Source organism: Sphaeramia orbicularis, chromosome 8, assembly GCF_902148855.1.
Source record: "Sphaeramia orbicularis chromosome 8, fSphaOr1.1, whole genome shotgun sequence".
NCBI classification, from domain to species: Eukaryota; Metazoa; Chordata; class Actinopteri; order Kurtiformes; family Apogonidae; genus Sphaeramia; species Sphaeramia orbicularis.
In genome coordinates, this window is record NC_043964.1 from 25,749,406 (window position 1) to 25,773,349 (window position 23,944).

Genomic DNA, 23,944 nt, shown 5'->3' on the forward strand with positions numbered 1-23,944 from the left:
TTGGTTTCTGAATTGCCTGCATGGCGAGGAGACAACAAACTCAACACAGGAAGTCAGACGTGCTAACTGGTACACTACAACGTTGAACAGATTCTGTGAGAATATCAAAGTAAATTAAAATTCTGAAGTCACAAATCTGTGAAGAAAACTTTGGAAATTTATCAGTTTATCATAACAATACTCAAACAAATGGGAAACCACACAAGGAGCAAGGACCTCAGCTCCAAAAATGAAGCAAATGCAGGAGTATCGGTAAGTAGCAATACCGTTCACAGCCACTAGATGGTGCTCCCAAAAGCCCTGGATTCCAAACACTTACATTGGACTTCTACATTACATTGGAAATATGAATTCATCTCATATTTACTTGGAAGTTTTGATAATTGATCTTATCTATCTTTTAATAAGATCTCACATCGACTTTCGGAGTTTCACTTTATTTTATAAAACTCATTTTTCTGGCTCAGCTGTAGCTGTGGTTTAATAGATTCACTAACAAGATGTAAAACGAGTTTCTTATGCAAATACTTAATGAAGTTTATCATTTACTGAGTCAGCAAGCTAGCATGTAGCATTAGCTCACCCATCATCCCTGAGGCTCCTGAAGCTCTGCCCCTTTTGTCTAAATATGGTCACTTCTGTTTCCGAAAAGCGAACAAATTGCACACTAGTCTAGGATTCCTCTGTTCATTAATTATTTAGAGCCCAGGTTTGGTACAAATGCAGTTAAAGTCATATAATACTTGCATCTCTACTAAGTTTATTTTTTAATATAGACTTTTTCAGTTTTGTTTCGTTCAGCAACAAAACTACTAATACATCGCATGACGAAACACAGCTCCTCCATCTTCACAATCCACCCCCGATTAAGTCTCTATACAAACTCCAGGAAAAATAAACCGATTGGCGAACTGCAGCTCAGAGACCGACGCAACCATTTAAGACTGATTATGCAATAGGAGGGAATCAAAACAACAAACCAGAAAATGGATGAGCGCCTCATTATAGACACTTATCTTGTGGCCAAAATGACAAGAAAATCAAAAGTAAAGGACCTTGTCACGGCGTGAAGAGACTGCTGACGGATTGAAAAGATGAAGTAAAACCCTGTTTGTGTCGTCGTTCCTAAGAGATCCTAAAGTGACACTTGATACGTAATGAAATGGCCTGAATCTGAAAGCAGCCTGTTATCATAACAAACATGTCACGGACGCCCAGAAGATAAGATACTGCATCTTACTTATACAGTTCATTATACAGGGCTAAGATGAGACTCTATATCTAAGCATGTACACAGTTCATTATACGGGGATAGTTTTTCCCTCCATCACTCCCAAGACTCTGAGTTTTTATGCAGATGGTCTCACTGTAGCTGCTTCTGTCTGCACACAGATTTCCACTTCTCTGACAGAGATTGATGTGCCGCCTGTTCCCGGCTGCAATAGCACTCAATATCCAGTGCACTTAATATCCAAATGCCACCACATCAAAATCACAGCCGGCGTGACATCAGGGCGAAACACCTTCGGCTAAGTGCTGCGCCGTATTTACATGCACAAGGCCGGGCGATTATTATTTTTACGGGTTGAAAGGTGATCAATAATTTACATGCAGGTAAGTGCCTCATATGTGTGTAATCGTCTACGCGCCTCCAAGAATAATGGAAGAGTATTTTAATTGCAATACCAATGCTTGGAGTTGTTATTAGCTGAAAAGAGCCGTAAAAATTGATTAAAAATCAAATTGAAAATGTGCAGGGCAGTGAGCCTTTTGTTGTGCATTTGCAACTAAAGGGAACATGATTAAGGTTTAGAAAATATATTGCTGAAATAATTAGTTTTGCCTGTTAAGGTGTGGAAAGAAAGCCGGAGAATATTGGCTAAAAATGAACATTCTTCCTTTTGTGCAGCCCCGAGGTTGCGCATTAAATCCAACTGTGAGACCCACAAACTAAAATCATCATGAGCCAACCCTCCTACCTCCTTCCACTTTAATGATAATCACAGATTCTCTTGCTGCCGCTCCAGTCCTCCTTTTTGTCTTGCCTTAGCCTTCAGTGGTTCTTTTGCTGCATGTTGAGGATTAAAATCCCCAAAAAACAATGCGGCGTCGGGCAGAAATGTGACTGCTAGCCCTTCCTGTGGACGTGGATCTGGAAGCAGGAAGGTGCATTCTGGTCCTGAAGGCTGCGTTTTGCATTCAGTTCTTCCTTTCTTCTTTTTGTTTTGAAGTACAACACTGATGGGATGACAGATTTGGGTTAGGATCCAGACCTTGTTTTCAATCCCGCTGTTTTATTTTTTGCCTCGGAGAAAGGGCCATAAATGTTATAGCAGTCGTGGAAATCCCTCTCTGGTTAAAAGCTCCATCTGTGCACGTGGAGTTGCAGGAATTTTGCACGAGGCGGTTAAAAAATGAACGTGAGGATTGTGAGATGGCCCGGGGAGTCTGTTACGCTGATAGAAAATGTAAAGTGCTATAGTCATGGATGTAATGTAGAATGATTGTCTGTCTCCTCTGTTTATTTGCCGGTGTGAGGGCTGTAATGGAGACAAATGCTCGTCTGAGCCTGTGAACCGGCTGGTTTGGTAAACGCACAGCTCCTCCTCCCGCCGCCAAGACACCGCCATAACACGACTCCACGTTTCTACAAACCGCAGACGTGAAGAATCTGCCTGAACCAAAATGCATGGCATGTTGAGGGAATAGAAGGAGCAGGTTTCTCATAAATCAGCCTCGTATGTAACTAAAGCTGTATTCACATGGGTCTGAAAACACCAACGGGACCTCATGTGATTGAGAAATTACTCCCCAGGTCCATGTTTCATTCTGCACATTCACACAGGAATGAAATAAAATCCAACTACATAACGAGTGATACTTAACCCATAAAAATGGTCTATATCTGTCCAAATTCTACCATTACAGTCACCTCCTTTCTGTGTTTCCATGAATTTTGCTGAATTTTTCTTGAAATTTTACAACTCCCAACCAGGAATGAGGTAGAATATGGACACACACACACACACACTCACACACACACACACACACACACACACACACACACACACACACACAGACAAACTGTTAAATGAATGAAATGTACAGTGCAGGAGTAATATTATCACATTATTTCTGAATTTTTAATTTAAAAACACAGATCATTTAGATTACATGAATATTGCTGATGATGTCCACAATTATAACAACATAAAAAAGCTTCTCAGTTGTACAAAACTATTATGATAAACTGCATCCGCACAAAGGTTTTTTTTTTTTTTGTTGTTTTTTTTTTTGCATGATTGGACAACAGAAGGTGTCAGTTTTAGGATTTTGACATTGTTTTCCTGCTGATTTTAGCTCCTGCAGCTTTAAATGAGGTTAAATAGCATAATTTCCAAGTGTTCAAAATGTTGTTCAGAGAAGATATACTGTAGTTTATCTTCCATCAAAGAACCAAACAACTTGATTAAATGAAGGATTGTACAACCTTAATCATCTGTTATGTTAGCAGTATTTATTTAACACAACACAGCGGTTGTTCTTTAAATTCATTCAAAACCAAGTTAAAACTGAGACCAGAATAGAAAACAGAGGGGTGAGATCCTCTTTCCCCAACAAGTAGACAAAATGATCTAGGAAGCTGAAAAAAGACCTAGCAAAGGCCTTTAAGACCAGTTTCAGGTACTATGAACTACTGCACAGTGAATTGATTTCTGTTTGAGTCTTAGTCTGGTGTCTTCTAGTTCTTTTGGTCTACATCTAGAGTTGTCTGTTCCTTTCGGTGTTTGTCCAGTGTTTTCTGGTCCTCTGGTCCTTTAGCTCTGTATTTGGTGTTTTCTATTCCTTTGGGTCTGTGTCCAACATCTTCTTGTCTTTAGGTTGATGTCTTCTGGTCCCTCAGGTCTATGTTTGGTTCCATCCATTGCTTTGAATCCAAGTCTGGCATTTTCTGGCCCCTCAGGCCCACAGTTGAGTGTCTTTTGTTCTTCTAGGTCTATGTTCGGTGTCTCTTATAGGTCTACATTTGGTGACTTCTGGTCTTCTGGGTCTATGTTGTCAGGTGTCTTCTTGTCCTGTAGGTCCATGTCTAGGGTCTTCTTCAGGTCCTTCGGGTCTACCTTTATTGTCCTCTCTTGCTTTGAGTCTAAGTCTCACATCTTTTGGACTTTAGGTGTCTTCTGTTCCTCTTAAGCCACATCTAATGTCTTTTGTTCCTCTAGGAGGTGTCTTTCAATCTTTTGTGTCTATAACCAGTGTCTTCTGTTCCACTGGGTGCCTGTCCAATGTGTTCTAGTCTTTTAGGTCCATGTCCCATTTCTTTCATTTCTCTGGGTCTTTGTTTGGTGTCTTTAGTTCCTCTGGATGTACAACAGGTTTCTTCTTGTCCTTTCAGTCCATGTTCAGGGTCTTGTGTTGCTTTGAGTCTAAGTCCGGAATTTTCTGGTCTTTTAGGTCCATATCCAGTGTCTTCTGGTTCTTTAGGTCTTTATCTAATGCTGTCTGTTCCATTCGGTGTCCGTCCAGTGTCCTCTGATCCTTTAGGTCCATGTCCAGTATCTTCTGTTCCTCTGGGTCTATGTTCATTGTCTTTTGATCTTTTGGGTCAAGCATGTCCTATTCCTTTAGGTCTTCATCCAGAGTCTTCTGCTTATTTAAGTCAATGTCCAGTGGCTTCTGTTTTCTGGAGCATATGTTTGCGTCCGTCTGCTGCTTTGACTCTAAGTTCAGAATCTTCTGATCTTTTAGGTTTACATCTGGCGTCTTCTCTTCCTCTGATTATAAGTTCACTCTCTATTTGTCCTCTGAGTTTATTTCCAGTATCTTGTGGTTGGTGAACATCTTTATTCACAGTGCAAAAGCTCAGAAAACTTGACCTTGTTCCAAAAAAATCCAGTGCCCCTTTTCGGCAGCGGAGTGTAAACTCTGCAGAGATGTGATAAAAATGGACTCACAGTGTATGTATTAATATTTAAACCAAACCACGACCTTTCTCTAACCTTAACCAAAGTGCTTTTACTGCTTAAACCTAAAACCTTACAGGAGCCAAGATGCAAACTCTGCTGTGGTTTTTCTAAATCCTCCATCTGCCCAAGCTACCTACTGCTTATGGAGGAGAAAAAAACAGAAACACGAAAAGTATCTGATCCATCAGTGTGGAGAGGTGTGGAGATTATACATGGTTTGCCGAGTCGTACAATGGAAACATTTCCTTCTGGCGACTGGCTTGTGTTCAGACGGCTGCTCTGAGAGGACTGAGTGAAGGCAGGTGAAAGGTCCTCAGGTGACTAAGCTGAGTTTTATGCCTTAATGACTCCTTGTTACTCTCATAGCTATTTCCCAGTTGCCACCAGCAATTCCACCCTCTGTGTCTATTAGATGCAGGGAACATGGATCAATATCAGGTGCAATTTCCCTGGGGAATAAACAAGGCTCCTTTAGGGTGGCTGTTCCCACTATCTCCCCCTTTTCCCCTTGCCCTCACCCACCCCTCCATCTCCTTTTTTTTCCCCTCCCTTCTCCTTTACATGCTATGCTATAGGTAGGTGTTGTGAAGACAAAAGCAGATTTTGCTCAATCATTTATCTAAGTGAAGTAAAACCCCGGCGAAGACAGAAAACACTTTGTTGCAGCAGCTAAAACAGAAACCTATCACCCAGGTCTCTCTAAAGCAGATGAAGAATGAGTCATCAGCAGTCCAACACCCACCCAATAGCGAGGCTGGCACTCAGCATGCCAGCAACATCATCTGCCTTACAAAGGATGCTGGCCAGCTATTATCTTTGAACAATGAGACACGGTTTGCTAGTATTCGATTTTGCAAAGGTCAACATCATTTTGCCACTGGAGTAAAGTGTTGTTTTCATAATGGATATGCCCTAGATTATGCACAGACACAACACAGTCCATACAGTCTCAGTGCATTAAAGAACTGCAGAGCAAAAGCACATTAGAAAGTAATTGCATACCTTCGTTAATAGCACTCTGAAAGTTGCTCGCTTTTTACTTTGGTGTCATGATATTTTATTGCTTTTTTTCTCCGACAGTGTTTTTCATTTGGCCGCTATAAAAACCCATTAATAATTAACGTAAGGCTGATTCGCAGAGGCTGTTAAAAGATGCTTTTCATGTACCTGGACCTCTTTACTTGGTGATATGTCAAGGCTCCACATGTAATGCTGACTTGTGTTTCCATGACAACGTTACTCTCGGTCTAATTTTGAGAATCACATTCAGGAGACTCTGTTTTCAACCGTGATGAACATCAAGATAATTAAAACAAAATACCGGTGCAATTGAAATTTTCACTTATCTCTGTCATTTTCTTGCCACTTTGGACCCGTGTGTAATGTTAACCCCAGACGTTATTAATGAAAAGAAGATGCCCGTAGCTCTTCTAGGAATATGGCTGAAATCTCATAATTTCCTTCTCTGTTGAATCCCAAAAAAACAGACCTACAAGAAATAATTGGATGCCTCGTCTTTCACACAATTACTGACCTGACACATTTCCTAAACAGCTGAAATTTTCTATGCACATTGCAACATCCTGTTCAGCCCAAGAACTTCTGGTTTTACTGTCAGCCTAAAGAAAAAATAAACCTGGCTTAACTCAGCACTATTTCCTCATGGCATTTAAAAAACTCTACAAAAACAGTCTCCTGGGAATTATTTTAAACCACAACAGCAACACCAGTGGTGTTACTTTTTCTTATCGTTTATGAACTTTCCAGTCTATTTGCAAAACTTTTAATTAGCTAAGTATGTTTGATATCAACGCTTGTTTCTGTGATAACTGTTGGCTAGAGACCATCCTGTAGAAAATCTGGTCATATACTGGTTGTTGTCCTAGCATCTTTGCTAAACCTGTAGTGGAAATGATGACAAAACTGGGCCAAGTTGAGTAAAGTCAGTGTGAAAAGCAGCATTAGAGCATGAATGGCTCCCAATACAGACTTAACATCTATATCATAATACTGGAAGGCCTCAGAGTTGTGTGTGTGTGTGAGAAATTGAGCCGTTTTTAACTGGGCAATTTGGTACCTACATTTGAGGAATACTCCAATCTCCACATTAAATATCTCTGCAAGTTGATAGGACCAATATTTGGGGAGATATTTGTAATTTTGGAATACAGTAGCCTTACAATCACGTTGCTATACTCATGACAGTTGACAGGAGGCCCAGTACCATGCTGCATGATGGGAAATGAAGTTAAAAACAGGAACGACGCATTTACTAACTTCAGTCCCTAGATAATGGTATTAATTTGGCCAATGCTTCCCCACAGGTCAACGCACTAATATAGTTCACTCTGACTTCACATCCACACTACTTGATTTTGTGTAATTCCATTTCCTGTTTCCTGTGGATGTCTCATCTGATTGGTCAGCTCCACCAATGATCCGTTACAGATGGCCGTTATGCTGCTTCTTCAAAATTTGTAAATATGAAGCATATTCCAATTGTGTACGACGCAAAACTATAATATGTCTGATTTTCAGCCACATCTGGTGGATTCCAGACCGTGATTGGCCAAGACACCTGTCAATCAAATGTTTTAAACCATTTTCTTAAAAACAAAGAGATCAGAAAGATGACAGCCTGCTGAAATCTGCAGAAAAATGGGCTGAAATTACTCTTTGGAAACAGTTAATGGATGAGTGTTTCTATTATGATTATCTATGTTCTATACCACAAATAGCCACTAGGGGGAGATTGAGACTCTTGCTTCACATTTGGACAGCATCCATTTTTACGTAGATTCTCTAAACCTGAGAAACATTTAGCTGACAGCAAAATTAGTATATCCTCTAGACTTTTTACCACTTTTCAGGACTTTTTGTGTCATAGTTGGACCAGATACTGAGATGCAGTGGAAGACATATCATATATAAACACTCAAACATTGCATATGATTTCTTGTTGACCTTGTAGAGAGATGATGTTTCTTTCTATAGTTTTATGAGCATGCTGCAGCATAATACAAATCATATGTAAATATTCAGAGGGACATGATTCCTCATCCCATCTGTTGAGTGCATCTTGGCGAGATGTACAGAATGGTGACAAACTGAAGGGAAAAAAAAAGTCTTAATGCTTCTACACACTGAGAGATTTCAGCATCTTATATATTCTTTACCAGCTACAAACTTACCACACAAATGCAGACTGTGCAATGCAACGATGCAAGTTAAAGTACGAGAATTAACTGAAACAAAGCTAATAATCACAGCGTTAAAGTAGTGGTATTGCACCTGAGAGTAAGACAATCTCTCAAATATGTAGTTAAAAGTTGTAAAATGCTTGTTTTCTTGTTCTAAACCTTCAAACTTTTCTATCTACCACTCAATTTAGCCCTCCTGGCACCCACACCTACACAGCCTCAGCTCCGACTCTTAAAAAAAAAAAAACTGTGCATATATTTCCTCGTGAAGCTCTGTTTTCTCTTCTCACTCGGCCTGTTTTGGTTGTAAACTCATTAATTCATTCAGTTTGTTTGGTGGAAGCCTTGTAATGGTGTAAAATATAGAGGAATATGGAATGGTCCCTCGCTGTGGTGGTTTGCCGCATTTCTCAAGGTTAATTGTTTCACTAGAATGGATTGTAAATGCAAAATGCAATGTTTACAAGGCAATGGAGCAGGGTTTTTTCCTCCAGTCCACACTGTCATGGGTCAGTGGTTTTCTGTGGGTTTTTTGGGTTTGTAGTTAGCACCCTGTAGCAGCTGAAAGATGTGCATGGTGCAGTGGGTGATCAGAAAGTCTGAAATTGGCCCGGAGAGAGCGGCGCTGTCAGAAAAAGACCACAACATTGAAGAAAAGAAATGGAAAATGCCATCCCCTGCTGAGTGAATGAATACATGAGTTTCTCTGTGAACTTTTGCTCGTACTGCATCAGCAAAAGCTCCCTTAGAAGTCGACACGTTTCTAAAGGGTATAATAAAACAGGAAGGGTTATTTATTTCAGAATGCATAGGAGTGGGAATTCCTCCCTAAATATATCAACGTGAAAGCAGAGAAAAACAACAGTTAACGTCTCAACCACTCTCATTGTTAAAATTGCCCACGAGGGGATATTTCTGTCCTCTTGGTCTTTGTTGATTTGCCAGAATGTTTTAGGTCGTCCCTCCATGTCTTAATCAACACACAATGTTATCTTCCACCTGTCCTGAGCCCTGGATTGTTTTCAACAACGGCGCCGTGGCCACTGAAAGCCTCCATTTCTGAGATGAAAGCGCAGTGGCACAAGTGTTGTAAAGATGAAATAAAAAATGGACAAAGAGATTGAATGAAAGGCGAGAGACAAAAAGACAAAAGACGACGACTCCGGCTCTGGATCTGAAGAAGAAGTGGAGACGTCAGCATGTGTGGGCAGTGTTAAATAATTTACTCCTCCCTGATCAGCCTTATTTAATTAGCCCTTGTTCCTCCAATTTAATCAGGCCCTCTTGGTTGGGGTGTTGAACTGCGAGGGGTTAGAAGGCATCATATGCTCGCCATGCCGTGCGATCACAGCGGGGTTTCAGGTAGAGGACACGGGGACACGTCCGACCGGCTGCCGACAGTTATTGCTAACAACACTAACAGGCCACAGCAGCAGACCCCAGTGACTCCTATAGGCCTCTAACAGGCTGCCGTCCAACACCTCTTATGGCTTCACCTAAGCAGACTTTATTAAATCCACAATAAACGTGTTAAACAATTATCTTTGTTAAGAAATGGGCTGTGAGGATGTCATTAAAGGCTGTAGTATGTGCAATATCCAGCGGGAGAAGAGGAGTTTAGAACCTTAAGCATTAATATCACACTTTGGAAATTCAGCCCGTTGTCGCTAGAATGTGAAAAGTAAAAGGTAAAATAGCCCTTGTCGATGTGTTTTTTGATTCATTTTGCTGCTGCAGTTGAATATTTTATGAGTTTATTTATAAACTGCATTGCAATTTGTAAGATCCTTATATATAAAAGATTAACTTCCTTGATTATCCCTCTACACTGCAAATTTGAAGTCGCAATTTTAACACACAGAGTTCAAATTATCACTCGCCTGGTGTTTATCTGCATGATGAGCAAATTGAGAATGCTATCCTTAAAGTGTATGAAGAGAAAATAGCATGAATGTCAAAATACTAAGAAAAACATTAAAAACAAGTGGTGCCAGGCATAACAAACCCCACCACTCGCACGTATTGTAGCTGATTTTGGCATCGATCCAGCTGATGTCATCATGTCTATGCGTGTGCTCATGTCAGCATGTCAGTTGCCAACTTTGAAGTAAATTGAAACAAAATTGATGTTTTTATAGACATTTAAATTTTCACCCATTATAATATACTGTAATAAGTAAATGGGAAAAAAAAAAAAAGTTCATAAAAAATTTGAACTTTGACTTACTTTTCCCAAAATTTAATCACATCTATTCTGGGTCATTGGCAATGTATAAACCCAATTGGTGTGAATTCAACCAATAGATTTACTGCTACAGTGTTAACAAAGAAACAAACAAACCAAACCAAAAACAAGACCTTTTGCCTCCCCTTCGGGGGGTGGGGTAATAAGTAAAACCTTAGTAAAAACAGTTTTTAAAAAAAAGCAAAACTTGTACTTTGGAGACTCTCTGACCCACTGAACATTGTCTTTAATGACTGAATGTTTACTTATATTTATTTTAACAAGATAATCAACACTTAACCTGGGATATTGATCAGTGTATGACTGTGATGTTCCATAGACCTTCTTACTTTTTTTTTTTTTTTTTTTGTACAACAAATGCTCCTCTTGGCATCACTGGAGATCTCTTCACTTATTTGCAGCTTGTTGGATTCATCTATCAACATACAGTCCTTTTCTGACTTTTAAATGGTAAAAATGTGTTCATTTAATTGTGTCACAGTTCACATGGCTGAAATCCTTGCTGATGATAATCTATTTTACAATCAGCGTAATATAAAGAAAATGATAACAAAGTTGTGGTACAGTCCTAGTGTTTTACCTAAAGAATGAATAAACAAGAAATGGCAGAAGCTGTGGTCTCTGTTAAGTTTAAGGATCAGGAAACATGGTTTTCTTCCTAATATAAATACAGTGCGAATCATCTTTTACATCAAGAAGCTGAAATGAAATGAGCAATTTAATTCCTATCCAGGATAAACATGTTCACTGCCTTCAAATTATATCTTTTAACATTATGATCTTGTTGAACACATGATCGTGCCAGTTTTACATTTTCAACAAAATCTAACCAGAGTTGAGACTTAATCATATACAAAAGTAATTTCTTGGAAGCAGAGATGTTTAAGACCAATTAAAGGGAGTCTTAAAGACTGATTAGAGGAAATTAAAAGATTTGGTTCTGGAATTATCCATGTTAGAGAGTAGTTGTTCAACAGAATGAATTGAATAAATTAAAGCTGTACTTACTATGACCAACAAAAACTAGGGCACATCGGTGTCACAAGTTCTTTCTTTCTTTTTTTTTTTTTACTTAATTTTTATTTAGTTTTGCTCATTCAAAATTTCAAGACATTTTACATACATAAACATATCTAATCAAACTTCCCTATATGGCATATATGAAAAAAAGAGGATATCTGCAGTATTGATTACAATTAGTTGCAAACATGAATGACACTATAAACAGACAACAAAAAAAAACATACATGTCTATGACCACTTCTGAATGCTTATTACATTAAAAGGTTAATCATGGGACTCAATCTCTTTGTGAATAGAGCTCCCTGAATTCTAAGCACATAAGTAATTTGCTCCATCTGATAAATTTCCCTCACTTTCTCAATCCAAATGTTACAAGTGAGAGGTTCAGGTTTCAACCACTTGATAGTGATGCATTTAATGGCTGCCATTAGTAAAATTTGCAAAAGGTATTTTCAGTTATTTCCCTCCAATCTTTCTTGGATTACACCTAAAATAGCAAACTTTAATTCTTTAGAAAATGTCTGGTTGAAAACTACTATTTCTCTTTCTTGACAAAATAATAAGTCACTGATGTGACAAAATATGTTATCTGTTTATATTGATATTATAATGTATATTTGACCAGGTCTATACAAGTCCACTAAAACTGCTGCCAATGGAGAATACATTTTCAGGTCATAGTGGATTCTTTTTACCCATTTGAAGCCTATATTTTAATACATAGAGTTGGGTCAGTTTCTCATTTTGCATCTTAAACTGGTATGGAAACTGTCATTGACATGTTCTCAAATAAACCGTCACCCATTATCATTGCATCATATTTTGTTCATGTTGCTCTCTCAAACAGCAGTAGCAGAAAAAAAGAAGTTTGTGAAGATACCCTAACATAAACAATTGACCTTGAGTGTCAAATCTAGTCTGATCAGCCCTGAATTTAAATGAATATTTTGACCAAATTTCCCAATATCCAATCCAAATTTAAACCTAATGGGATGGATGCAGTGGATATGCATTTTATAACGATATAATATAAGTGTCCTGTATTAGCAACCCATGCCAGGTGTCACTGCTAAATCTATATTGTGTTGTGTTAGTATTTCTTTAATAAATTATTATAGGATCTGACAAGCCATGAATAGATTACTGCTGAGCCAAGGTGGACAACATGAAGGAGATCACACTTCATTAAAGGAAATATTATGTATTTTATTTTATTTAACTTTTATTTAACCAGATTGGTCCCAATGAGATGGGGGGATCACTTTTTCAAGGGAGACCTGGCCAAGACGGTAGTGATGCAGTCAAATAATTACAGTTTACAATAATAAAAACATTTGCAAACACAGACAAAACATACAGTCAATCCAAACACTCACAAACCAACAGCCTTGATTCCAGAGGATGAACACAGAGCATGATGAGTTAATTTAATGGGAAGTTTGGTTTTTTTTGGATGATAAGAGGAGACGACGTACCTACACCCCATCTATACTAATATGGATATTTTTTATATGGGCATTTTTTCCTGTAATACCAGTAATACTAGTGCTTTTTAATACTCATTCATTTCCTATGCTTTCTGTAGATATTCCACAGATATTCCACTTACATGAACTATATTTGATGTTTCAGGGGCATGTTCATTACATAACACAATAACAGACATGCCCAAATCAAGGAGTGATGGCAATATTTCTTAATTTCTCCATTTTCCACATAGATAAATCCAAAGACAAAAACACTGCAAGCTAAAGTCATGGCAAAATTTATGGTGCTGCTTCACTTTATTCTTTTTGTTCGTCTTATTCTTTTTTTGTGCTTCTCAAACCAGGTTTGAGGTGTTTTAGCGCCACCAAGTGGACTGCACTCTCAATATGTTCTACTCAGGAGCATCTGCTGAGTCAAATGTGGCACCTAGTGGTAAAATTCTGTGTAGTGGTTTCACATTTTAAGCCAAACACTGGAATGGATCAAACATTTTTATGTCAACCAATTCTCTCTAATCAGTCACTTTCTACCACATTTTTTATCCAGCTCTGCTTTGTACAGACTTTAATGTTACAACAGGAATGTGTTTGACTCTTATATAAACATCATTTCTGGGAGACAGGCTTGGATTAGTGGCAGCATCTCCAGACCTTTCAGGAAATGACAGAGTGGTAGGGGTGCATCTAAGTATTGTGTTGCCCGAGGCTACTTTAGAGGAACTGCAAGCTGCCAGAGGATCCAATTTCAGGCCATTTCCCCCCTTAAAAAATTGTCTGAAGTGGAAAATCACACCTGATGGCCCACTGGTATGGCTTTCAAGCCACTAGATGGTAGTATGAAAGTCTTTGTACAAATCAATTTTCTGAAAAAAAAAGGGGGTTATGATAAAAAAAAAAAAAAAAAAAAAAAAGGAAGGTTGGACAAAAATCCAGATGACCATCTGTGTCCTTTGGTTAAAGAACATGTTCACTTTTTTCCCACACAGCTAAGAAATGCACCAGTGTGGATTTTTTTCTCACACTGTAGGATAGACTTCAATCTGCCAGTGGAGGACATTGAATTTGATTTAAGCTGCACTCCCCAACGTGCAGCCTGTGCTGAGGTACACACTTTGATTTGTGACATGCAGAGAAGGGATGGGGGTGGGGGGAGAAGAGGAAGAGGAAGAGGAAGAAGAAGCAAGGGGAACAGAAGTGGAGAGTCCCGCTGAGGTAATTTGCCTTGGGTCTTATAGAGCTTACTCGCACTGCTGGTGGAGTCATATGCAGGCTGATACAGGAAAAGGAGAAGATGTGGAAACAGCGTGAGGAGCCGGCGGAATCACAAGAGTTGTGGCTTTACCTGGTAGCTTCAGAGGACGTAAGAAAGAGTGGGACTGAGGCGAGGCTGGGAGTGGAGTAGGCTTTAACTAATACTCAAACAAAGGCAGCCGAGCATGTGTGCACAGCCTCATCCACACACAGTCATCAGCCGCCGCCAAAGCTAAGGCCAATTTTCATGGGAGTGCAGCAGTTTTGAGCACACATAAGCGCCTGTGACACCTTTGGCAGTGCCAAGAGCCTGCACATCAGCTGCCGCTGACAGCATGGCTGGCACATGCCTGAGGGGCTGGGAAACTTCCCCTCTATAATTGCATCCCATGTCAACCTGTGACAAGTCAGGCTCAACCAGCACAGGAGCTCACTAATCACCGGCCAAGGCCTCCTCCACCTTCTTTACCCCTGCTGAGCCTCCCCCCTCCCCCCATTTACCCCACTCACCGCTATCAACACCACACCTAAAAACACTGCATTATGTAAGACCTCAACAAATGGGAACCTGTTATCACTTCATTATGTAACGACAACCACAGTTTGGGATAATCTGACGTGTTTTATACAAGGTTGTAATGCTTAAACCTGAGACTAAATGCTGCATCAGCAATAGAAAAATGATATTTATAGACATGAAAATGACATGAAAACTAAACAAACAGAAATGTATATATAACTAGTACAAAATAAGCAAAATCATCTTTGCTGTCCACTGATACCAAATACTGAAATAAAATCATTTAACCCTTATGTCATCATATTTACTACCATCTGGGTACCTTTGTGGCAGAAATGTACATGCACATAAAAACTACCAAACATTCAACCGTTTTCAGGATTTTAACCTTTTAAATGCCAGTTTAATTAAGGGTAACCAGAGGGAGTATCTGACACGACAGAAAAAAATACTAATGCAATCAAATCCATTTTGTTGCTCATCTTTGACACATCCAAGACTGTAATCACAACCAATGCCCCATCCCCGTACTGTTTAATTATATGGAAAATATTTAATGTTTAGTGTCTTTATTGTAATAAATCATTCATAATTCAAATAATTAAACTGGCATTTTAAGGGTTAAAATCCTGAAAATTGTTGGATTTTGAGCAAGACTGGCGTTGTTTAAGAAATGTATGGAGAAAAAAAACAAAAAATATTGATGAATGATGATTTTATAACAGGTTTTTTTGTGCATGAACATTTTTGCCACAAAGGTAACCAGAGGGTGCAAAATGCATCATGGGAGTATGAAACACACGTAGGAGTAGAAGACACTGGATTTCAAAAATATAACTCAAAAGAAAAGCTTGAACCAAATGTCATGCCAGAAACTGCAACACTGCCAAAATGATCACCAAGTGAAAAAAAAAAGAGAGAGAAATGTACAAAAATGCCAGAGGAAGACCTAAGGGTTAAAGGAAAAAATGAACTAATCATCTCTGATAATCAGATAAGATCCCTCCACAACAGCCGTGTATTCATGTCAGAAAGTTAAAAACTAGAACTAGTACAAAATAAAAATGGCAGCTGTAAAACCACAAAAGCTAAAAAAATAAATAAAAATTTATAGTTAATTCAAATCAAAACTGAAACAAAATGTAAGTGTATGTCAGATTGGTTTTCCTCTGATGTTGATGGTCCAGAAGAGACAAAAATAAACTGATATATGATAATTTTATATCAGAGGGTGTAAAAAGTGACAGTAGTATATAATAATCTTGTAAGAGTAACTGATGTTTGATTAAAAAAATACGTGAAAAAGAAAAATTCTGGAGTAATTCATGTCATAAGCAGTCACACAGACATAATATTCAGCAAATCAGCCAAGAAAAATGGCCTAAGGGGTCAATAAAAACAAAATATAATTGCAGGTAAGATTAATGTCCCTTCAATGTTGATGGTTCACAATAAAATAAATTTAAAAAAATACTGGACCTTTGATAAATAATAATTTTATAAATAATATGTCATTCAGTCTTTCATTCAACCTTTTTCAGCTTCTATAAATCAAGGCTTTTCTCATATCTAAGAAAAAAACTCGCACTAATAACATCACACCAACAAAGAAACTACACTGTTTTTTTTTTCTGTCATGTTTATTAACCTTGAAAAATTAAATTTTTATCACATTTATTTAAATTATAACAGGTTTATTCCTGGAAAAACAATACTTTGAAAGAACTTTAAGTCAGATTTACTTTACTAATTTCATTGCGTTTGTATGCACTAAATAACAGTATGGCTTAAGAAATGTTAAGTTTGTGTGTAATTTTAGCTAAAAGGATCCATGTCATAAAATATGTAAAATTACCTGAAATTGTCATTACAGTGGTTATAAAAATGATCAAAGATGCCAGTGTATTCAAATGTAGAGATATGAAGTGAATTTATTTGCAGTGACGCGCCAGTGGATTTATGTGACCACTAGAGGGAGTAGTGAGTCAATCTGCCAGCCAAGGCTAAGATGAGGATGAGAACCAGAAAGAAACAACTGTCAGAGTCAAAGAAAAGAAGTGATAACAATAGACGTTATTGTTTTCACCACTGGACACAGCTGTAAATGAAAAGAATGGAGTTGGATGCTACATGGGTGAGTTTGATTCCGAGGCTTATGAAAGCATAAAGTTATTATGGGATGTTCTTATTACATCCGCCAAGGAGGTTATGTTTTTGTCGGCGTTGGTTTGTCTGTCTGTTTGTCTGTCTGTTTGTGTGCAAGATAACTCAAAAAGTTATGCACAGATTTGGATGAAAATTTCAGGAAATGTTGATACTGGCACAAGGAACAAATGATTAAATTTTGGTGGCGATCGGGGATGGGGGGGTGGGTGGGGGGGCCACGGGGGCCCACTGATCTGCCTTGGCGGAGGTCTGCGCTCTATGAGTGCGAGTGCTTTTCTAGAAAAGACAGCGCAGGCCTCCGCCAAGGCAGATCAGTGCCCCCCCACCCCACCCCCAATCACCACCAAAATGTAATCATTTGTTCCTTGTGCCAGTATCAACATTTCCTGAAATTTTCATCCAGATCCGGGGCACTGATCTGCCTTGGCGGAGTTCTGCGCTCTCCGAGTGCTTCTAGTCTTTGCTAAGTTGACATTTGTTGATCCACAGTTCAGACTAAACTGTGACAGTTTCTGACCTTGTTGTTGGATTACAAACAGATGTTTAGTGCAGCTTTTGACAACACAAATGTACAGAAAACAGAGGTGATTAGTGGTTTTACTGTGGCTGTTTCTGTCTTAAAAACAGAGCTAAGCTAACAGAGCTACAATGTAAACTATCAGCTGACCAGCACATGAAGATTATAAGACAGTGTTATTTTCAGTGACTGTTTGTAATAAGTATCTATGAGTTTTATTTTGAAGAGAAAACTTGATGATACCATAATATAGATATGTGTAAACAATGATCTTTATACTTTATTTAGCAACTGATACAGTCTGTGAATACATAGGGTGGATTGGTTGGTGGTTTTGGTACCAGACTGACCCCTGCTGGTCAGAGTTTGGAACATCAGTAGTACATATTACATACATAGAGAGAAAAATATCCCCTCTACAAAAATATCGACACTGCATCAGTCACACATAATGCTGCTGTTCTAGTCTTTGGTTCAATGTGGAACTTTGGAAAAACAGCTTCTCTTCATCTATTTTCATATCAACACTCATGGCCAAAAAGTTTTGGGAATGACATGAATAGATTATATATAATACTATATAATACTTCTAATTCTTCATCAATGTACCTCAGAAACATGTAGAAATATTAAACAAAAAAAAAAACACAGTAGGCATCAAATTATGCAAAAAAAAACAAAACTTGTGCCATTCCTAAAACTTACTGAGTCTATTTTAGTTTTTGGATTTGAAACATTTTGGACCAGATCTGCAGAAGGAAAGTGAATATTTCCACATTTTGGTGTTTATATTCCCGATTTTAGCTAAAAAAAAAAAAAAAAAAAAGTGAAAACAAGTAGATTTGTGTCATTAAAACATATCTCTAAATGAGGTTTATTCAGAATATTACTAGAGTAAAAGCTCCATATGTTAGAGTAATCATCGCAATATGTAGTAATTCATTACAAAATCTGCTTGTTTATTATTAGTAGAATTAAACATAAGTAAATGGTTGTATTTTTCCCTGTTGTTGCATAATTCAATGTCTGTGCATGTACTGACTAAGCATGACATCTTCATCTTGGTGCATCATCATGACTCAACAGTGGCTCCTGCCTCATAAAAATATCTGTCAGTTCCCTCATTTCCCATGTATTCCATCTGTTATTCTCACTGGCACTAACACAGCTGACGCGTTTCACTCATTTTATGTTAATTACGAAAAATATTTGTTAAAACTGGTGCCGGGATGAGAACCGCCGCCGTCGTCTGGCTTCTGTGGTAGGACTGCTGGCGGGGGATTCACGGGCTTTTTTTTTCACACTTTCCATGCAAAGTCGGAGTGTGACTACAATCAGAGGAATGCACTTGTGCGATTTAAGACGGTGAAGCGATTTGTAACGAGTTTCGGGGGGGCGTGACGGCGAGTTTGTAAAAAGTCCGTACGGTGGAAAAGTGCTTGTGATGTTTGATGGGAGATACGCGGCCTGGGCTTTGATCTGTGTGTGTCTGTGTGCGCCTTGTCGAGGCCGGCGTCATGGTGACCGCCTCCTGCCTCCTGCAGATTGAGGTGGGAGCGTCCAGGTGGCGGCGGCGGTGGGCGGCGGTAACTGGATGTGATGGCCAGCCTCTGGGGATCTCTGCCTTAGATGTGCTAAACGAGCGAAGCAGAGCAATCACACTGTTCCTCTGTGTGTGTGTGTGTGTGTGTGTGTGTGTGTGTGTCGTGGCCCACACACATCTCTGTTGTGCGTCGGCTGTGTTGTTGTGTAGGTGTGCGTGTCTGCGCTAAAGGACACTGTATTTATTCCAGGAATAATCTAAACACTTGAAGATGCCAGATAAGATAGGAGTCTTTACTGTATTAAATGTTGCCTGGTAACCTGCCTGTTAAATAACAAACACACAACCAGGGTCCACAGAACAACACAAACAGAGACACAAAAGTGGAGGCAAGACACCAGGCTGCAACATCTGATACGCTGGAGTTTATACAACACCTTTATACCTGTGAATAATCCAAGGAAATCAGCACCAATAATCAATCAGTAAAAATCACTGTCATGTACAACCTCTGGAGACCCCCAAGACAAAAAAAAAAAAAAAAGTGCAAAATCTGCTATAAAATCATCATATATCATTCTTGTTGGTAGTTCTTCTAGGTTGAAATGAACTAGTTTTGCTCCAGTTGAACCTAAAAAACCATGTTATACCTCGTTATTGATAATCTTTGACGTGTCCCAGACTCTGATATAAAAAAATGGATCCGATGACGCAAAAGTGAACACCAACATGAAAAAGCACACGTCATTTATCAAGTGGGCTCATTTTTTATTTATGGAACTGTCATCCTTTTTAAAATACCACTTGCAGAAAGAAGTTACAACCGATTTTATCGATTGTACTTTTTACACCATAGCCATAGCTTGAATTTGATGCTAAAAATTGTATCTTAAAAATGTGAGTATTTATTCAATCTATTGATTATGTAGATAATTGGTAAGTTTCAAGTATTAGATTGTCATTGTTTTGTTAATATTTTTGATATTTATGAGTTGAACATTTGTGAGTTGCTTAAAAGGCCCTGTCCACATGTTACCACAAAAATACCAATTTTTAATTTTCAAGTTACTAATAATTCAGATAATTGAGTGAAACTTTCAGAAAAGTAGTGATCTTTTGGTACGTTTTGGGTGATGCATACAATGGTAAAGAGTCATCCACGTGCTACTATTGCAACCTGTCCATGTGTTACCACATTCTCATGTCAGTAAAACAGAGACTTTTCAATATTTCGCTCCAAAATTTATTTTTAGCATAGCTGAACATAATATCGAAAAGGTTTTGTCCTACTTGCCATCAATTTCTGTTGAGAACCACATGTTTTGAATATTTGCGTAAAGCTTAAAAAATTTATGTCTGTTTCAGGTCCACCTTACTGAGCAGTAATTTGACATTTTTCACCTAAAAATTTTATCTCCCCGAATTTTGTTGTACATAATGTTAAAGTGCTTGTAAATACCTACTCATAAATGTATAATACATGCATATAAGTTACTCTTCTTACATGACAGAGACTGTTGAACACCAAATATGTCCACGTGTTACCTGGATTGGACCCCAATGTCACATCCTTCCAACATGCATTATATGGAAAATATCCAGCTGAAGTGGTTTGATGTACAAAAAAGCAGAAAAAAAGATATTGATATAAGACAAAGACATGGCAGAATCATACAAAAGGAGTCACTGATGGGTGCTTATATTGTTGTTTCAATTTTAAAAAAATCATGTCAACACAGTTTCCCAAACAGTAAAACAGAAACTTATTAAACTGGCCTGAAGTCTGTGCATTATGATTTTTTTAAATTGTATTTTGTGTGGCACAATTTGGTGAAATGGTCACATTTTGGACAATGCTGTGATTTTCTTGGTTATTAAGGAGAATGCACATATTATTAATTTCATTCTGTTCATAATGTCCACTGTTTTAATGTAAGAATAGGACAAAAAATACTACAGCATCCCTGTATCCAAAATATGAGCAGGCTTAGAGCTGCCATGATACCGAAATTAGACTTGAGGATTAATTGTCAGAGTAATTGCTTCTTAGCTTAATGCCACAGCTGTAGTTTAAGTCCAACAGTAGGTTTATTATGCACCTGATGAAGAAGAAGTGAATTCAATATAGTGTTTCTACCCGCCTTTTGTTAAGAAAAATGGGAAATGACAGATATGACATGATTTAAATATATAAAACCCATTGCTGAAATATTCAACAAAAGGTGTAAAATCAATATAAACTGCATTGAACTCACAGCAGAAGAAGAAGGAGATGAAATGAGATGCTATTAAAGGGCATTAAATGATGTGGAATTAATGGTTATGTGTTATTTCTGTAGATGTACAGGTGAATGGACACGATTATCATGATTATGTGAAATAATCTGAATTATTTCATGTAGTTGTGATTATTTCAAACAGACAGAGGTTCAGTTAAAGGTGCAGCTCTGTTCAGTTTGGATACTTAAAGGTCTTAAAAATATGCGTAATTGTTATTGATCCTTTTATGGTAACGTAAACAGTCATAAATTTAGTATCATCAAACCCACAGATACCCTGATTGTGTATTTACCATATTTTTAATGTATTTCTGTGCATTTTTTTTTTCAATGTATTTTAGTCTATTTTAGCATTTTTTGTATATTTTGGCATAGTTTAGTGTATTTTAGTGCATGTGTTTGTGTTTTTAGTAAATTTTTTGCATTTTAGCATATTTTGGTTATATTTGGCCTATTTTTTTTTTTTTCAAATGTCATAATAAGTAATGTTTCACATCCTCCAGCCTGCAGGCAACTGATTCAAAACATTGTGAAATAAAATAAATTCAAATGCATCTAATAGTAATGAAGGGAAGTGGTTTACTTGTTACCATGTGGACAGTTTCTTGTATGTTTTTTTTTTTTTTCCCCAGTGAATCTGTTTAAACAGAAAACTTTCAATTCATGATTTTCAACATGCTATTAACTGATGGATTTTTAGTGGCATTTGCTCAAGATCTGGTTGTAGTTCATTTGAGATTCATTTTATCTCAGTGTTTTTTCGTTGTTTTTCCCTGATGATATATGTGATAAAGAAATTGAAACTCACTAACGGATGTGTGACCGTAGAGTGGACATACAACAGCTCATTGAACCAGACAAAAAGACACTCTGGATGTAAACTTTAAAGGATAATAAAAATGAAACCAAACCCTAAAGTCACTGACAAAGAACTGAAAAAAAAAAAAAAAATACAAATGCAAATTTGACTTGAGGAAACTGAAACTGGACTTTATGAATGAATAAAGCAGGCAAAATCGATATTTGGTGGAATAACCCTGATTTTCATATGTCTTGTCTCTTCACCATTCTTTCACATTGCTGTTGGGTGACTTTATGCCACTACTGGTGCAAAAAAAATTCAAGCAGCTCAGCTCTGTTTGATGGCTTGTGACCATCAATCTTCCTGTTGATCATATTCCAGAGGTTTTCAATGGGGTTCAGGTCTGGAGATTGGATTGGCCATGACAGGGTCTTGATCTGATGGTCCTTCATCCACACTTGATTGACATAGCTGTGTGGCATGAAGCATTGTCAACAGTTATTTTTTGATTCCAATTACTGTTGAGCTACCACTGTCACTGCTCTTACCATCCAGTCAGTCCTATTGCAAGATGATGACCACAGCAGTGTTTTTTATACTTGTCATTGTTAAATAAGATGTGGTTCAGGTGATTATTCAAGTGGAAGGAGGTGTGCTTGTGTTGGAATTCAACAAACACTGGGATGGAATGGTTGTCATACATGTAGAGATGCTGATTTCAGGAAAAAAAAGGAGTGGTTTCTTAGTTTTTTTTTTCCAGAGCTGTATATTCTATAACAGGGGTGTCAAACTCATTTTAGTTCAGGGGCCACATTCAGCTTAATTTGATCTGAAGTGGGCCGAACCAGTAAAATAAGAACATAATAATATATAAATAATTTCAACTCCAAACTTTTCTCTGTTTTAGAGCGAAAAAAGTAAATTTATATTATGAAAAGGTTTACATCTACAAACCATCCTTTCAAAAGATGGGAATAACATGAACAAACTGAAAAAATAAGTGTAATTTTAACAGCATTATGCTTCAGTTTATCATTTACACATTTATATTATAACTTACAGATCACAGTGGATCTACAAACACACAAAACATGAGTAACAGGCAGAATATTAGTAAAAATTGTACTTACTTCTCTTAAGACATTTCAGGTTGTTCATATTTGTTCAGGTTATTCATATTTTTTGCAAAATTATACTTTGTTTTCGTGTAAATACATGAAAATATTTACATTTACAAATAGAAAAATTTGGAGTTGTCATTATTTATATGTTATTATGATAGTATTTTACTGAATCCTGCCCACTTGAGATTGAATTGGTCTGAATGTGGAACCTGAACTAAAAGGATTGTTAATATCTTAGAGTAATTTTTGCATTTCACAAATTCATCCCAAGGGCCGGACTGGACCCTTTGGCGGGCTGGATTTGGCCCCCGGGCCGCATGTTTGACACCTGTGTTCTATAACATAAATCTACATGTTGAGATCCTGGTACACTTGTGAAGCCGGTCTAATGAGGGTCGGGTCTCCTGAAGGGGACCATCCAGGGGTCTCTGCTGGTTCTAGTATATAGACCCCGACCCCACCCTCCATCCTCCACCTCCTCTACACATGTTTCAATGTGACTGTTAGCCTGAAGCCCCTGAAAGGCCAGCGCTCCCCCCTCCTCCCCCGCTACGCCTTCATTAACCAAATGGAATTGACTTAATTCAATTATGGAGTAAACCTGCTCCTCCTGTGTGAGAGGAGGTGCTGTTTGTGTACATTTCTTCATGTTTCTACAGCGGCGTGTCCCCGTTCATGCCTGCACATATATTACAACCTGTAAAACCCACCTCATACATATGAAAACACAACAAACGAGGGGGTGTTGCAGCTTGTGTTCTTGCCGCGGGCCAGGCCAGACCCCCCAGCTCTACCCGTGCCCTTGTGCGCCCCCCCTGTT

General features: G+C 38.1%; 1 long non-coding RNA gene across 1 annotated transcript in view; it reads left to right on the plus strand.

The window, feature by feature from the left end:
- The window catches only part of LOC115423905 (uncharacterized), a 28,561-nt gene extending 14,257 nt beyond the window's left edge, over nt 1-14,304 (plus strand). Inside the window, exons 2-3 of the long non-coding RNA XR_003936021.1 lie at nt 4,868-4,880; nt 14,292-14,304. This is a non-coding gene — a long non-coding RNA (uncharacterized LOC115423905). The remainder of the gene's footprint in view (nt 1-4,867; nt 4,881-14,291) is intronic.
- Nucleotides 14,305-23,944: the final 9,640 nt, after the last annotated feature.